This window comes from Rhyacophila brunnea, unplaced genomic scaffold (assembly GCF_057557595.1).
Source record: "Rhyacophila brunnea isolate RB1 unplaced genomic scaffold, BYU_Rbru_1.0 scaffold_4, whole genome shotgun sequence".
NCBI lineage: Eukaryota > Metazoa > Arthropoda > Insecta > Trichoptera > Rhyacophilidae > Rhyacophila > Rhyacophila brunnea.
In genome coordinates, this window is record NW_028233068.1 from 42,621,755 (window position 1) to 42,640,385 (window position 18,631).

The 18,631-nt window shown below is 37.7% G+C and overlaps 1 pseudogene; it reads left to right on the top strand.

The window, feature by feature from the left end:
* Positions 1 to 5,336: 5,336 nt before the first annotated feature.
* Positions 5,337 to 10,981, top strand: LOC147067389 (uncharacterized; annotated as a pseudogene).
* Positions 10,982 to 18,631: the final 7,650 nt, after the last annotated feature.

Genomic DNA, 18,631 nt, shown 5'->3' on the forward strand with positions numbered 1-18,631 from the left:
AGGAAGGTTGCCATTTTGTGGCTCTATTTATATTCTCACAAAACCAAACTAAAGATGATCCAGAAATGAATATATTTATTATGTATCTGGTACGAAGGTTGCCATTTTGTGGCTCTATTTATATTCTCTCAAAGCTAAGCTACAGTTGATCCAGAATGAAATGTGTGTGTAGTAGGTACCTACAACAAAATAAATTTGTAACTAGTACTTTGATTAAGACGACTGAAGGAATGCAGTAATAATAATATGAACTTTGCTAGTCAGAAATTGATGGTACCTAATTGTTAAGTAGTGGAATGCGATTTGAAAAAAATACATGCGTGACTAATCTTTAGTTGATATTGCAATAAATGCCGATGTGTTAATTTGTAGGTATGTATCTCATGAATCAATATGCGCAAATTTTGATCCACCATAAATAGTGCACACTAAATTGTTTTAAATGTAAAAAAGGTTGATTGATATGGGTAGACAACAGTAGCGAAGGGTGGAGGTAGGCTGTTAATATCTGCCATAAATAGCGCATATTATTTTTCCTAAACTGCAGAGCCATTTGATGGTGGAAAATGTTTAAGCCGAATATATATGAATAGATATGTGCCATTTGATTAATCCCAAGATGTTGACGGCGACTGGAATGAGGCATCACATTGCTACCATGTCTCAAGTTCATGCAAATCAAAATGATCAATACACTGAGCATCTAGCAAATTTCCTCGGACATGACGTGTCAGTGCATTCCAAAAATTATAAGACTGCCTCTACAAGCTCTTCAAAAAGGGATTGTGGGAAGTAAGTTATTAACGATAGAGAAAACGTCATCCGACCCAAAAATAAACACAGAAATCATCGCAGACGTAATTAATCCTGCCTTAGAAATTGACGCAGCTATGGTAGATCATGATACAGAAACCGAAGTGAAAAAAATGGACAATCAAAAAACGAGAAAACGTCTACGGCTGATGTCTGACACGACAAGTGAAAACGATGCCTTAGAAATTGACGCAGCTATGGTAGATCATGATACAGAAACCAAAGTGAAAAAAATGGACAATCAAAAAACGAGAAAACGTCTACGGCTGATGTCTGACACGACAAGTGAAAACGATGCCTTAGAAATTGACGCAGCTATGGTAGATCCTGATACAGAAACCGAAGTGAAAAAAATGGACAATCAAAAAACGAGAAAACGTCTACGGCTGATGTCTGACACAACAAGTGAAAACGATGCCTTAGAAATTGACGCAGCTATGCTAGAACATGATACAGAAACCGAAGTAAAAAAAATTTACAATCAAAAAACAATAAAACGTCTACGGCTGATGTCTGACACGACAAGTGAAAACGATGCCTTAGAAATTGACGCAGCTATGGTAGATCATGATACAGAAACCGAAGTGAAAAAAATTGACAATCAAAAAACGAGAAAACGTCTACGGCTGATGTCTGACACGAAAAGTGAAAACTATGCCTTAGAAATTGACGCAGCTATGGTAGATCATGATACAGAAACCGAAGTGAAAAAAATGGACAATCAAAAAACGAGAAAACGTCTACGCCTGATCTCTGACACAAGTGAAAACGATGACTTTGAGGAAGAAAAAAATGTAGCAAAAAGAAGGAAAAAGGTACACTTGAAATGGACAGAACAAGAAATTCAAATTGTGAAAAAATATAAAAAAAAAAAATATAATAATGAATTAAATCCAGGCAAAGAAAATGCTTAGAAGTTTTGAAGAAAGAACCTACACTGCATAAACGCTCCTGGGAGCAGTTAAATACTTATGTCAATCACATTTACAAGAACAAATTAAAATAAAACTTGATTATAATAATATTTTATGTTCTATGACAATGTAGTAAGTAGGTAATTGCTGTTTTTTCACCATTATAATAAGTATTATATTCTTAACGGCTATCTAAAAAATAATGTTGATTAAAACAAATAAGTAAGTACTGTCACGACCTCGGACTTCGGATCTTATACCTAGAGTACCTTTTAGGGGTGTAGAGTGGCCTGAACACGCCCTTGGCCTCGTAGTAAAATAAACTGCACCGAGCCGCACCCTTGACCACCCAGTGGGACGTTTCTTTCCAGAAATAAGTCCCCCGGCCCGTGTCTTTGAGGCTGAGGACACGGTTCGTGGAAGATCAGGTTCAAGTAAAGTACGCGAGATGATGAGTGATATTAGGCCTTTGCCATTTAACTCGTATTACTACGCGAGTTGTTAAAATATCATGTATAAAACTATGTAGTAAAATGTCTAGTTGGAAACGTATGAAAATTGTAATACCATGTGTAAAGAATGAATGAGAAAGATAACAGGTTGTACCAGAGGAATGAAAGAGATGATAGAAAATAATTATAAATATGTAAACACGGCTATTCAAATGTACGCTCTGAAACGTCGATAAATCGGTTAGTATTCACTTTTTGGATACTAATCATGGGGCCCATTCAATAAGGAATTCCGTCAACTACGGTTTGACACCCAGATAAGGCCATTCGGAGAAGGTTCATGAAAATCTGTACTTTAAAATGAAGATAAATTGATTTGAAATTGACTTTCCGCCGAATATTTCAAGTCGTACATTTGCATTAGCACCGCTACTAGCTAATTACCATTGTAAAATAATCAGAAATCAACATAGAACAAAACTATTAATTAATTAAAATTACGCGCTAAAATTGGCGGTAATTGAAATGTAACGGAAAAATTCAAAATGTCCAAGACCCCCCACTACCGCGACCTTCTTCAGAGGATATAAAAACTTGATTTCTTCCCGCAAAAAAGCAGTTGCAACAAGGGATCCCGACTTGGAACCCACGTCAAGTATATATGTAAATTCCGGTACGCAAAGCTACGGCGCGAGTCAGTAAAGAAAAAAGCCGTTCATCGCAAAACCCATGTCTGGTGTTAACAAGAAAGAAATTGCATACAAAAAGATCCGTTCGGGGGCGGAATTATAAAACGTTGCCTGGTAAATCGTAGTCGATCGCGTGAAATTGTAGTAACGGGCGGCCATTTTTGCTATCCTTACACGGCGAATAACCAACCGCCGTCTGTAACAGACGACCGCGATATCTGAATATTATAAATAACTATTGTGACGAAACCAACGACTGATAATTATAAAATTACTGATTAGGATTACGACTAATTCATGTGCTATAAAAAAGTAACTCTAAGATAATAAGTTTGAATTGTGACTGATTCACACATAATAAGAAAGTGACTACGAAGTAACGGATTCGAATTTTAAAATAAATTACGTAAAATAAACTACTATCGAGGGTCGAATAAATTCTGAACTTGAACGGAGTATTAGGGTCCTGAAACCCTTCTACGGATGGAAACCGGTCTCATGAGACGGTCTAGAGTCCAAAGTTTACTATAAGTTAGTATTAAGGGATACCTGTAATAAAACCATAAGCTGAATGTGAACGATACATGAATAAAGTGGGACAATACTACTTCTCCAGAGTTTTTCTTACTTTTTTTTACTCCTTGCCGAACACTGGCAAAAAACACTGAAGAAGATACGAAATTACTTACAAAATTAAATTAAATTGTGATACCAGGGTTCGAATTGAACATTGTCTGAGCTAGACCTGAACCCTGGATTTATCAGTACCTATAAACAAAATTTATCAGTTTTCGTCTTGGCAAGTCCAGTTACATCAGTTACATCTGATAATTTTTCAACAACATTTCCTTTTTAAGTCCAGTTACAATTATAAATTAATAAATTATAAATTTGTGTATCATACCATACATACAGTCTTGGATTCTTAATTATTGGTCTTATCCATTGTCTTCAATAAAAAATATGTTAATAATTAATTGTTTACCTGCTTAATTATTAGTTATAAGCATATCTTATCATATCAATATCATAAACATGTTGTATACAACCACTTAATAATAATATGTTTTATGATGAAGAATATAATGCTAATAAATAAAGTTATAAATATTTTGTGTAGATTGATTCATTGGTTTTATTTTAATTTTATGGTTCCTTGAAATGTCCGAGCTGTCATAAAAGCGGACCATTTTTTGATAAATGGGTCATAAAACTCATTAAACATAAACAATTATTAGGTGTACTGCCGACTTTTTTGTAGACAAGAAATGCTTTGTGAGCACATTTTAATGTTTTGGCTATTTTTTACTCCTACCCACTTTCTACTACGACTGTGCAAAATTTTGTGGTGCATATGAATTAGCTCTACGCGGTCACGATGAAACTGAAGATTCGTTAAATCGAGGTGTATTCCGTGGACTGATTGATTTTTTTGCTGAGATTGACACTGTAATGCAGACTCATTCGGAAGAATCTACTGTTTTTAAGGGGAACGTCAAAAACAATACAAAATGATATTTTAGATTCGATTTTTTAAGTCTATCGGGATGCGGTGAAGAACCAAATCTCTGAATCTGAATTTTTGTCAATACAAACTGATGAAAGCTACAAAAAAATAAATAATTGGTTGCATATCAGAGAGATAACATTGTATAAAACTGAACAGTATAAATTATATAACAAAACAAGTCATTCGGCTTCCGGTGATGAATTTCAAATTCTTGATTTAAGTAAACGGCAGTCTAGACGTTTTGATGATGCATTTACAAGTAAATTACCTCTGCTATATGGCCAGAAGACAAACCTATATCACAACCGAAATTACAGGACTTCGCATCATGATGCATCTAATCCCATAGTTTCAAATTACATCATCATCTTCCATTAGTACGAAACGAAATGTAACAGTCATGGTTAATTGATTTTTGAAGTGATAGTATTTGTAGAGGTTTTATCAACCACAACAACTATCATACTGTTGTCTATGCTCATGTCTGGGGTATAGACAACAGTAGAAACAGATGCGCCTGAATGGCAGTTCATTAATGACCCTCTTCCGTTAGACAGAGTTACGAGGACGCTCCTGTTCGCCAAAATGTTATGCGTAAAAGTATTATGTGAAACCTGATAATATAAGTGTATTTGTGATCAATAAGATGTGGCTAAATACAAGTCCTACTAAACGACAAACGAGTTTCCTTAATATTGCTGAATCCCTTATGTCACACACACGCGCCAAAAGCCAACTTCTGCTAAATTATGTTGTATCCTTACTACCAAGAAACATTAGGAACAACATTTATATATTATAGGGAAGATTGTTTTATATTTATCTTTGTCTACTATCGATTATGTTTGTGTTATTGCAGGTACTGAATTGGCTACTAATTATGATATAATGAATGCTTCTCGGACCAGTAGTCTTACGTGAAGAACAGTCGAAAGTAGCCCAAGAAATGGAAGCCACGATGCCATTTTCTGATTCAGAAGATAATAATAAAGGTAAATTTAATGGTACTCAACTACTATGCTATTTTAGAGAAATATCAAGACTACTTAAGGATTATTCGAATTGTTAAAGTTGCGAGGATTTGTATTAACCATCAATAGATAAACGATTTCTTGGAGTGTTTATTATAACAACACCTTTTTATGATTGCAGTTATTCAAGCTGCGAACATATTGACCCCTACACGAGCCCTTGTACATGATTACAGTTCAGAAGACAATAATGAAGGTAAATTTGATGATACATATTAAACAATCTGGGTATTAATTTTAGATTAATGTATCTACACAACATTTATTAAGTTCTCTAAGATGCGAGGCGTTGTATTAGCTATCGATAGACAAAAGATTTCCTAGCATATTTATGATAGCTAAACCTTTTTTTGATTACAGACATTCAAGCTGCGAGTACATCGACCAATACACAAGCACTTCTACTTGATGAAAGTTCACAAGTATCCTTTAGCTCTAATGACGGAGATAACGTGCCAAGTGAATCGACTGACAGTAATGATGACACAAACATTCCGATAAATACAACTGGGGTCTTATCTTTGACTACAGTGGCAGCAGAAACTCTTCCTCAAGCAGAGACGAGGAAAAGAAAAGTCAGCGTTAATGCTAAAAAAGAAAATCAAAAAAAAAAAATAAAGGCATGGAATACATTTCCGGTGGTGGAAGAGTTAAAGCCGCAAAAATAGTAACCCCAATGAATATGTGCCGAAAAAAATGCAAGGAATCTTCTTCATTAGAAGACCAAATAAACATCCATAAAGATTACTGGAATTTAGGAGATTATAATAAAAGGGTGTCATATACGGCTTCTCTTATAACCGACATTCCAAAAAAATAGGAGTATTAATCATAAATATCACCTCAGGTAAGGAGGTAATTTAATCGAAGTGTGCAAACAATGCTTTATGAAAACGTTGAGCGAGAATCTAGTAAATTTATTGAATCGGTTATGAAAAAAACAAAATTCATCAATAACGACAAGGGATATGCATGGAAATATTACACCACCGAATAAAATAAATGACACAAAAACGATGGAGGTCAGAGACCATGTCAATTCACACGCAGTATGTGAGTCACATTACTCCCGTAGAGATACAGGAGACCAGAAATTTCTACCATCAGGCTCACTATATCTACAATGTACAAAAGTAAAGTAGGTGACCCAGTTTCAACGTGTACATTTACTAAAATATTTAAAAGCTTGGGGTTAACAATATAAAAAAACCTGCTCTTGATACATGCAACACCTGCTGATACCTTCAATATGAAAATCAAAGTAGCACTTTCGTCAGGCCTGAATGTGGTTGCTGAAGCTGATAAGCTTCAAGCTGACGCGAATGCTTATTAAAGATGTAGCTAATGCTGCATACTCGCAGAAAAGGGCTGACAAAATGAGCTCAAATGCGGCAAAGAAGACATACTGTTTTGATCTTTAACAGTGTTTGCCGACACCGCATTTGAGTACTAATATTGTATTTTACAAACGCCTTCTCTGGACCTTCAATCTAACTATTTTTGATTGTGACAGCAAAAACACTATCTGTTACATGTGGCATGAGGGGGAAGGTGGTAGAGGGGCTAACCAAGTAGCCCCATGTCCATATGACTTTATAACTTTGCTGCCACGTGAGGTTACAGAAATTACTCTGTATTCAGACACGTGCGCGGGGCAAAATAAAAACAGTCATGTGGCAGCCATGTTCATCTGTGTGGTACAGAAGAGGCCAGATTTAATTATACATCAAAAAAATTTAGTTTCTGGCCAGACACACATGGAATGCGACTCTGTTCACGCCTTAATCGAGCACAAGAAAAAAATTTATCCTCAACCAATTCATATAGAGACTGGTACAATATAGTTAGAAATTGTACAAAAAAAGATAATAAGATTGTAGTCAAAGTAATGTACAACGATATGTTTTTAGATTTTGCCAGTCTCTTGAAGGGTCCATTACAGAAGGAAAATTGATAATGCGGGAGACAAATTCATTCAGACATGTGGCAGCAGGTGAAGTGATTTCAATTTTAAAAAAGTGCTGAGGCTAATAACATCCTATATATTCCTCTATATGGAACCTGTTGCAACCGGTGTCATCATTCAATTTAGTGAGTATTTATTTGATTTTGGTGTTATTTGCGCTTCTTTTTTCTATTTGTTTTATTGAATACATTAATATGCTACGTTTTTATACAAAAATATTGCAAGAAAATGCCCTTTATTACACTATTTTTATCATTTGAAGATAGGAGGTTTTTCTTTATCTCTTTTGTACAGCTTTTATAGAGATTGGTTTAAAGATATGAGTTATTTCTATTTGTATAATATTAAACCTATAAGTTTTGAGATGCCAATATTACTTTCATGACATTAATGAATTTAGTTACAAGATGAAATATTAATTTTGGTTTCAGGTAAAATGTGGAGTAGCAGAATCCAAAAAATCATGGATCTTGTGAATATAGAGAATATGGGAACTGGATAACAATCTTGCGAACCGCCATCTGCCAAATCACTATCTTTCAACCCAATTTTTTCCGCACCACCTGAGGAATATCTGCCATATTATTATGTTGAACCTCCATCTGCAGAATCACAACCTTCCGAACCAATTATTACTGTGCCTGATGTACCTGTACCACCACCTGATATATATGTACCTAGTATACCATCACCATCTCATCAATCTGAAGGTGATGATTATGATCTTTCGTCTGACAGTGGTAGTAATCACGAGCCATCTGAGGCATCAGAAGGTTTTTCTAAATCTTACGAAACTTTGCCAACTATGAGTGAAGTGCAACATGGAGATATAAGCGAAGGGCGAAAGAGAAGGCCTAAAGGCATCAAGGAGTTGTGGACGAAAAATTTTAATAAAAACCTACGAATAGAAAGGAAACCATATTTTGGTTACACCAGACCCAGGGTGGAAAGATGCAGCAAAATAAAATTAGAGAAGGACGGCAACTAAGACTAGCGTGCGTTTCAATCTTTTGCAAAAAGAGTGAGAAAAGAGCATGTGAAAAGTTCGGCAATGAAGCACGAGAAATAATTTTTGGAATACAATGAGTTGGGATCAAAGGAAAGTTTACGTGTGCTCAAATGTTTTTAAGAAAAAACACTGCTCGAAAAACTGTTGAAACTGATTCTAGACGTGAGGGAATCTTTCAATATTCTTTGCCACTAACTACTGGTGAAAACGGTGAGTCCTTGAAAATTACCGTTCGCAGAAATATGTTTGTAAATACCCTTGGTTTGGGTTATTTTACGGTGCAGTCTTGGGTCAAAAAAAGCTATTTTGGTATACATACATCTCAAGATAATTATAACACAATTGCGAGACATACTCGTCCAAGATATAATACGGAGATGCAAGCTAAAATAACAAACCTAAACAAATTCTTTGATCAACTCCCTAAGTTACCTTCGCACTACAACAGAAAAAATACAAATAAATTATTTTTGTAGCCTATTTATAGGTCTTTGACTAATCTTTATAACATATCACACCCTCGCAACTAAACCACCACAAGTCCAAATTTACGTGTTTTGAGTTAATTACTACGTTTCACTGTCTATCGTTCATAGTATATGTACCGAAAATTTCATATCTCTAAGTCATCAAATTCAAGTCAAAACTTCATTCAATATCTCAACATATTTAAAAAAACACAGTATAAATGCGAAAGGTAAAAACTTCAAAGCTGATTTTCTCTGACGTTTTTTGGATTGTGGCAGTTTAGTTGCGATGGTGCGATATATGTACAATTCTGTTCCGATGAAAATACAGTTAACGTACAGTGTAATAATGTATGGTTTCGCATTTATGTGAGGTTATTTTCTACGTAACTATATAATTATTATACTAAATCAATCGGATATATAGGTACACAAACATAACCAACAAACATTGATTTCATTTGATGTTTCATTCAAATTTTTTCGTAACATGACATCGATTTTCTCGGTTTCGTTCGATTCTGGCGGTGTTGCCAACTTGTCACTTGCGAGTTAAAGGAGTCCTATAATTTCATTAACAAATGACTTCAACCGGTGATGTCACCAGCCGATACAAACTTGTCAAATGTTGTCATTAGCGATTCTAATCCCGAACTATTTTCGATACATATGAATCCCAGGATTGGTAAACATAATCCCGGGGATGGAGCTACAGCTAAGTGTAAAACATGTAATATGGTGTTAAAAACTGGCGGAGAAAGTACCAAAGGACTGCACACATATTTGTTTTCAATACACAGGATGAAAATTTATGAGCCAACTTCTGTCAATTCTCTTCCATCAAGTACATGCAATCCTATTAAGAAAACTACCGAAACTCCTGAACGACCGCTGAAGAGAAAATTAATATCTGACTATTTTTTAACCAAAGAAAATCAATCACTTGACGCTGTGCTGGCACGGATGACATCGCGAGATGGTTTGCCATTTAGTGTTTTTACTACATCGATTGATTTGAGAGCAGCTCCGTTGGCTAAAGGATACCAGTCCCTCCCTTCTTCTGCTACTTCGATAAGAAACCGTGTAGTAGATTACAGCAAGAAAATTCGAAATAAAATTATCAAAGAAATTGATGAATATAAGAAAAACGGAAAGCGTTTTAGTTTGACGTTGGATGAGTGGAGAGTTTACCAAGAGTTTATGGATCAATGCCAGCCGATGCTTGTGTAGAATTAATGAAGAAACGCCTCGAAAAACACCGTATTTAATTGGATAATGATATAGTCTCCATAGTAACTGACGGTGCAAGCGTTATGGTGCGCGTTGGAAAGCTTGTCATCTTAGAACACCAATTATGTATCGCTCATGGAATTCACCTTGCTATCTCTGTTTTTTATAAAAATATTCCAGTTCAATCCACAGAATCATACTCTGAAGAAAATGACGAATTCACTGATGGCTATGAAGGAGGATTTACCATAGCTAATTGTGAATCGGAAAATATCATCTTATCGGAAGAACACTCTATCAGCGATACAGTAAATAGAGTCAGAAAATTCGTAGCGTTATTTAGAAGATCACCCACTAAAAATGATGCTCATTTACAAAAATTCATAGAGATGAACACGGAAAGGAACTTTCACTTATATTAGACTGTAAAACAAGGTGGAATAGTCTTAATAATATGCTGGAGTGATTTATATCTTTGAAATCAAGCATACAAAAAACACTGATAGATTTGAGGAATTTTCCCATGACATTTAATGAAAATTACTGGATGAAAATTGCAGAAATTATAGAAGTCTTGAAACCCTTAAAATTAGCTGTCGAAGCACTCTGCCGACGAAACTCCAACTTGTCTGCAGCCGATGCAATTTTAAATTTCAGTTTCAAGCAATTGACCGAGCTTAAATCTGCATTAAGCAAAGATATGTCAATTTCTCTAAAAAAACATATACAAAAACGAAGGCGAACTGATTTAACTGACACTTAAATATCTAATAAATCCTAAATCATTCGATGACAATGAAAATGACAAAATGTTTTCGACAGCAACTCCTAAAACTATGAGGGAAACAATTAAAAAATTAATTGAGAGATTAGCCGAAGAAAAGGAACAAGATATGCTGCAAATACCAGAGCCACTCGATCGAACAGCATCTATTGAACCCTCTTCAACACAGTCATCTCATATAGAATCCTTATCAAGTGAACAAATGACGATGAAAGAACAGTTGCAAGACGCAATAACAAAAAGCATGATGACGTGCGAACCGAAAGTTCAAAATGATACTGGCCTCATGTCCGTAATAAAAAAGAAATGGTATTATTTGAAAATGGGGGTTCACGTGGTCATCACCTTGAATTGGTATATAAATATCTGATAACAATGCCCCCAAGGAGTGTGGAAGCTAAACGTGCTTTTTCAGCAGCAGGCTACCTGGGTACCAAAACTAGATCCAGATTAAATGACGAAACACTCGATGCATTCGTATTACTGCGGGCATATTATCGGGAATAATGTTTAATTTCTTAAATCTAAATTTTTTTTAAATTGTAATTATTGTCAACTGCCGTGCACTGACACGCTGTCTAAAATGTGCATCTAATCACCCCACATCTTCATACAACCATACTCGCACCATGGGCCCAGCCACATGCGCAAACTGTGGCGGCCCTCACCCCGCCAATTTCAAAGGCTGCCCCGAACACCCAGCATATAATAATAAAAATGCGCATCAACCACCAGCCTGGCCAAGACTCCCCCCAACAACCCCACAAGTACTAGCATGGAACAGACTCCCAATGCCCCAGAGACAATGGACCCTCTGGCACCAACCCCTTATGGTAACCACTCACCGCCAACCGCTACTCCCACTCCACAATCACTATGGGCATCAACATCAAGATCGCAACCACTAAAACCAACCCCCCCAATCCTAAATAAGGCACCCCCGAACCTAAACATCCACGCCCCGCCCAATAGCAACAACTCAGACCCCAACCACCCTCAAATATTCCGCCTGAAGGAACTATGCGCTGGCATGGAGAACCTCCTCCAGTTGGCAAACTCCACAATAGCCAACATATGCCAAACAGCTCAAAACAAACAATAATAAACTCTAAAATTAGTACCTTCCTAGCGATCAATCATACTGCTTCCCAATGGCTACAAAGATAAAACCCACTTTATTGCAAATCGTCTTCTGGAACGCCGCCGGAGCGATTATCAGGGACGAGACAAGTACGAGATTACCAACTTTCTAGAAGAACACGACACAGACTTGTTTTTAATCAACGAAACGCACCTCAAACCTAATAAAATGATCAACTTCCCTAATTACACTATGTATAGGACAGATAGACTTTCCAACAAAGGAGGCGGAACAGCCATCCTAATCAAATCAGTCATAGATCATTGTCCACATCACCAACCCCCAACATCGACTCCAAACTTCACCCCCAATATAGAATCTACCGCGATTCTAATCAATACCAAAAACTACGGACTAGCCAAACTCACTTCAATATACAGCCGTCCCGAACAAACCGTAACTTCTTCAGATCTAAACGATCTCATCGACCCGCAGTATCCTATCTCCATCATTGCCGGCGACTTCAACACCAAAAACAAAACCTGGTATTTGGTACCTGGCATTGTATATTATTAATTTAAACACTTGGTATTTTTTGTGTAAGTTATATTATTAAGCTATTGGTTTTTTATTACTATAGATTTAAGATGTGCATTTTCAATATCCACTTGCAAACATTATTTGAACGGCAGCAGAACACCACAAATGTTCACCAAAAAGTAAACTAATGTACACAATAACTAAAAATATGACATTGAAAAATAATTTAATTATCACGCATGCTAGACTAAATATGTGCAGAAACCAGCGCTAGAGTGCTCTCTAGGGCGCATCGCCACTGGTCCTGAGGATTAAACGATTGCATGCAGTCTAGGCACAGTATTCATATCACCACAGTTAAGCGTGAAAGGATTTAAACATGTAAATACTTAAGTCTTTATTCCAATGAGCATGGTGTTTTAGCTTGACTTTTGCTCCTTCAAATAATGTGAACAGTAACTTTCTCAATCCTGAACGATTCAGTTTTGCTGCTTTCCAGTTACTCTGGGTTCAATTTATTTTTTAAAAAGCTCCCAGACAATAGCGTAGAAGCACCAACACACATTATCAATGCCTGTTTCGAGCAACACTACTTTCCAGATGCCTGGAAAATAACAGATATAATACTCCTGCCAAAACCAGGAAAAAACCTAAAAATTCCACAAAACCATAGACCAATTAGCTTGCTCCCCACAATGAGCAAAATACTTGAAAGAGCCATAAGCTCCAGACTCAACATCATGATCTACGAAAAAAAACTCATACCAGATGAGCAACACGGATTTAGACTAGGACATTCCACGAACCATCAATTGCTCCGCACTACTGAATACATAGCAGAAACTCACAACCAACACAAATTCGCCATAGGACTGTTCCTCGATATAGCCAAAGCCTTCGATAAAGTCTGGATCGAAGGACTTATAGTCAAGCTCTCCAGAGCAGAAATCGAACTCCCGATGATAAAAATTCTCAACTCCTTCCTCACAAAAAGGCAGTTCTCTGTAAAATACCATGGCACTAGCTCCACCATATGGACTACCAAAGCTGGAGTCCCGTAAGGCTCTGTCCTAGCTCCCACTCTATATAACCTTTACACTAGGGACATTTCCATCCCAGAAAACAGCACTGAACTATAACCAAGCCGTGAAACTAGTCCAGCAAGCTGCAAACACTACATCTGCATGGTGCGACATTTGGCGCATCAAAATAAATGCAGACAAAAGCGCAGCAGTCGCATTCGTCAGACGAAATAATAAACACTTCCGAAAAAGACATAAGCTCCAAATGCACAACATTTTAATTCCATGGTCAAACTCAGTCAAATACCTAGGACTACACCTAGATAGCAGACTGAGCTTTGTCACCCATATCAACGATAAAATCAAACAAGCCAGATCCATTAAAGCTAGACTAACCCCAATGATAGACAAAAGAAGCAAGCTCTCCCTCAGAAGCAAGCAACTACTATACACAGCGATAATAAGACCGGTACTGACATACGCCTGCCCCATATGGGCTCATAGCAGCTCCAACATTTTAAAAAGCTCCAAAGAATACAAAGCACGACACTTAGAATGATGACAAACGCCCCCAAATACGTCCGCAATTCTGTGATACGCAGAGACCTCGAAATAGAAGAAATAGACGACCACATTCTAAAACTTGCAATCAATTTCTTCGATTCTATGGAAAACCACCCAAATCTAAGCATTAGAAACTTTAACAACCACAACGAAAACGTTCCCACAAAATTCAAAAGACCAAGAGCCATACTCAGAAATAGACCACCTCCCCAAAATAAAAATAGAAAGGGACAAAGAAGGAGAAGAGGACGATAACAAGGCAAAACAGATAATAGACTTCTCATTTCAGATCCACGCTGCCAAGGCTGACCATCCCCGACGACCAAATAATTAACAATAAAATAAATTACTGCCCATACAGATTAAAACCACGGTGAAGGGGTTTTTGGCCGGGGGTGCTGCTTGCACACCTTTGGAGTTTTTCACCCCTCCGCGGCTCAAATTTTGATGAGTAACCGGGTTAAGGACCCTGAAGCAACAGAAGAATAAGATGCGATTTTTGCTGTATATATTAGATACTGATTAACCACAAGCCTCTCTTCCGGTCTTCCTGGGCTCACACGCCTGGAACTCACTCCCCAAACCTGAAGACGACGACCCCAAAACCGGAAGCAAAACTGGATCGAACGCAGGACACCACGAGACCGGACAAAAGCGAGGTTGGAGATGAAGATGGCGACAATGGCACGAAACGGTGCTGAGAAGAGACGGACGAACCTAACTAAAATCTTTTTCTTTCTTTCGTTAACCTAAGGGCTTAAGCAGACAGGGAGCGGTCAGGCGGTCTGCGTTCCGCGTTCGGAGTTTGGCGTTCTTGGTACTGTATGGACTTCATACTGTATGGGCGCACACAGCCGGCGGTCAAACCGCGCCGGTAAATTAGAACGCTAGTGTTCTAGAGTTCCATTCCCGGAATTACAAAGAACGCCGTACCTCCCGTTCAGTCCCGTTGCAATGTCGTCGGAGAAATTAATTGATCTAGTGAGAGAGAGGAGATTATTATATGATTTAAATGGCGTCAATTATAAAAATCGACAATTGAAAGGCGAAGCATGGCTAAAAATCGCCAAGGAAATGGGCACCGGGAATGGCAAGTGTAGTATCATCACTTTTATTGTTTGTAGGTTATGGATACATGAAGAATATCTCGGTATTATTTACCTACAGAGCTGTTTACTGATAAAATACGAAATAAACTCTTCCCTAACTGCATATGCTGAAAAAGAATCCATTTTTGAACCAAAATACCAAATGTACTCTACTATACGTCTTCCACTACTAAGTCTGTGATTATAGTTTTTTACTATTTCATCACGAATAGCTATATCAGTTGCAAAAGGTCTCATCAAAAATGTTTTCAATTTGAAACCTCCATCTTCAATAAAAACGTGAGGCACTGGTTGTATTCTACCTGGTAATGGTTTTGGCCCGGGAATGTCCCATTGATTGTTAATAAGCTTGTCGTAAAAAGAAGACCTTTGGAAAATTGTGCTGTCACTATTTTTTCCATAGCTACCAACATCAATCATAATAAATTTATACTCTGGGTCTACCACGGCAAGCAACACGATTTGTTTATAGCAAAAATGTAGTGATCCAGTGTTCGTGGGCATTTTATATACACATATTTTCCGTCGATACTTCCGATACAATTTGGAAATCCCCACTTTTCGTTAAATCCAGCTTCAGACTTCTTCCATGTTGTTTCCGTGGGTAATGGCATATATATTGGTTGTAATACTTTCCAAATCGCTTGACTTACTTCTTTTACTATTACAACAAACGTTGTAAATCCAATACGATATGAATGACCGATTGAAAATCTAAAAATTGGCCATGGGCCGAACAGATGAGGTTTTTAGATGACGTCAATAACAGACGCAGTACTCAGAGCAATATTTTAAATCCTCAAGCTTCCAATGTAGAGCCTTTTGATGCATTGGAAGTCTCTGTCCAGGAGGTTGAACAAAGTGATAATTCTATCCAGGAGGTTCAACAAAACGATAATTCAGAGAATAGAAAAAGGAAAAAACCAAAGCCCGAGACCCGACGGAAAAAGTTTTACAATATCTGTCAAAAAACAATGAAAAGAAAACAAAAATGGATGATGTGGACCTGTTTTTTTTGAGTTACGTTCAAACTTTTAAAAAATTTCCATGTCGTACACAGACTACGTTGAAATTGGAGATTGCAACGTTATTTGCCCGGTTCGAGAATGAATTAGAAACTGACGGTGACCCTGAGTATTGTCATGTTATTACATGGCCACACTTTTTATGCTGGCAACTCCACGCAAAAGACAACATAAGGACGCATGCGCGCGTCGAAAAGTTTGAAAAAAGTTCGTTGAACTATTTCCGGCGCCAAGCGGGGACACTTTTTAACGTGAAGAAGGAGCAACAATCGCTCTCTCAGTTTCTGGCCTCCGAACGATCAACATCGCTCTTAGTTTCTGGCCTCCGGCCGAAGAACATCTCTCTCAGTCTCTGGCCTCCGACCGAAGTACATCTCCGGCGGACCCTGTTGTCCCGCCGAGGAACATTGGCTCTAAACCCTGACCTCCCGCAATGAAGAACACACTTCGATTCCGCTTTGGACGGAAGAATTGTCCAAAGCGGTGGATTTCGTCCGTCCCGTCAGCATCTCCGTCGAGGGCTTCGGAACTAAGAGTATTTTAATCTGGTATTTATTTAAATTATTTACGTAACGGTCCACCGAACTAGGCCATTTAATCTATATCATTAACTAAATTATCCTATGCAGGCGCTCGTAAACATTTAAACAACCATACACCTGTTTTATACTTTCATTCTCGCCTGCTTGTTATATTTCTTTATTTCAATTATACATTTGTTAAAATTTAATACCCGCGTTTTTATTTAATAACCTTTTAATTGTCTCTATGCAATTCATAGGGTGGCGTCCAAATCTATTCATCATTGTATTTCAATTATTATTACAGCAGTAACCGAATGGGTAACGCATACCGACAGGTAGCTCGGCTTTGGAGGTATGTCAAGCTCCCACGACCCTATCCCGCGCATCTCATGCTCTGCCGCAATTCTATTCTATCCATTTCCTCACCTACATCCACGCTCCCCATACCCCGGCCCACCTACCTTCCTTTATAATTCCTATCCTATCCATATCATAAATCATACCCACACCTTCCAACCCATATTTCATACGTTAAAGCTCACCGGACCCTCTCTCTGTCTCATCGAACGAGCCACAGCCGAGCACTTCACTGGCTACATATTATGAGACAGTGGAAATCGGACTCGATGATACTTTTTAAGGGCCCACATGCCCCACGTAGGTCAAAATGGAGATTTTATGGTATCTTAACACCACTGCACATGGATGTACTGAAATATGACTATATTCTAAAACATTAGATCGAGAGGTTTAAAAGATTACTATTTTAGAACAACAGAAACTAGTTACCGTGGATCCGAATTTAAGATAGCTGTTGGTGTAATTGAGCTTATGGCCCAAAGTTAAAAGATGTCGAGATCGATGTAGATCTTTTGCTTGGTATCAATCATAAAGAGCAAAATACCTAACGAGTATCGGTGTATTTGATATCAATACTGATGGAAGTTTACAAAAGGCAGTAGATCATTTTTTACCAAACGTGAAGAAAGACCTAAACAGTAATGATTCCAGAAGAGTTGGATGTTGACTCCGGAAAATCTCCTTCCGTTGCATTTCCACAAATCAACCAATTATATCCAATAGCTGGTATGTCAAATGGAAGCACCAGTTCAACAATTGTGAGCAGAACTTTGTGTCTGAATTCACTATTAAAAACTCATCTTTTTTACCCGAAACCCACTCAATTTGGGACTAAAAATAGAATAATAAAAGAAGCAGTTAAAGCACTGAGCGCTATTTCTTCGGAAGCGTGGAGGAAGATCATTGACGTTGGACGTCATCGTTGGACGTCATCGTTGGACAACCATTAGTCACATTTGGCGATTAAAACAGTTGAATTGGCCAAAATTGGTTGATTATACTCTCGTATTCACCCCTTGGCACGCATAAACTGCAGCCACTAGACGTGTCCGTGTATGGCCCTTTCAAAAGATATCTTTCGTTGGCGCACGATGCATGGCTTCCCAGCAAAACAATCACGATTTACGACATACCTTAATTAGTTGTGACGGCTTTGCGATTGGCAATGATACTGACAAATATATCAAATGGATTTAGAAGAACAGGCAATTACCCGTACAATAGCCACATTATCACTGAAGAGGACATTATACCCTCTTTTGTAACAGACCGTCCTGAACCAGTCTCAATCTGAATCATAGCCGACAATAGAGACAAATGCCGAGTTACAATCTCCAAAACTGGAAATAAATGTACCTTCACCAGCTGTAGAGGTGGAGATAGCCTCTCTGTTAATACCATCGCGATCGCCCGTCACTGTATCAACTAACGAATATCTACAGCAAGACAATTTGATTTTAAAATATTCCCGTGTAAATGTGTGCCAAAGATGTCGCCTTAGAAATTCGGATAGCAATGTCACAAGAAACATGTTTTGTAAC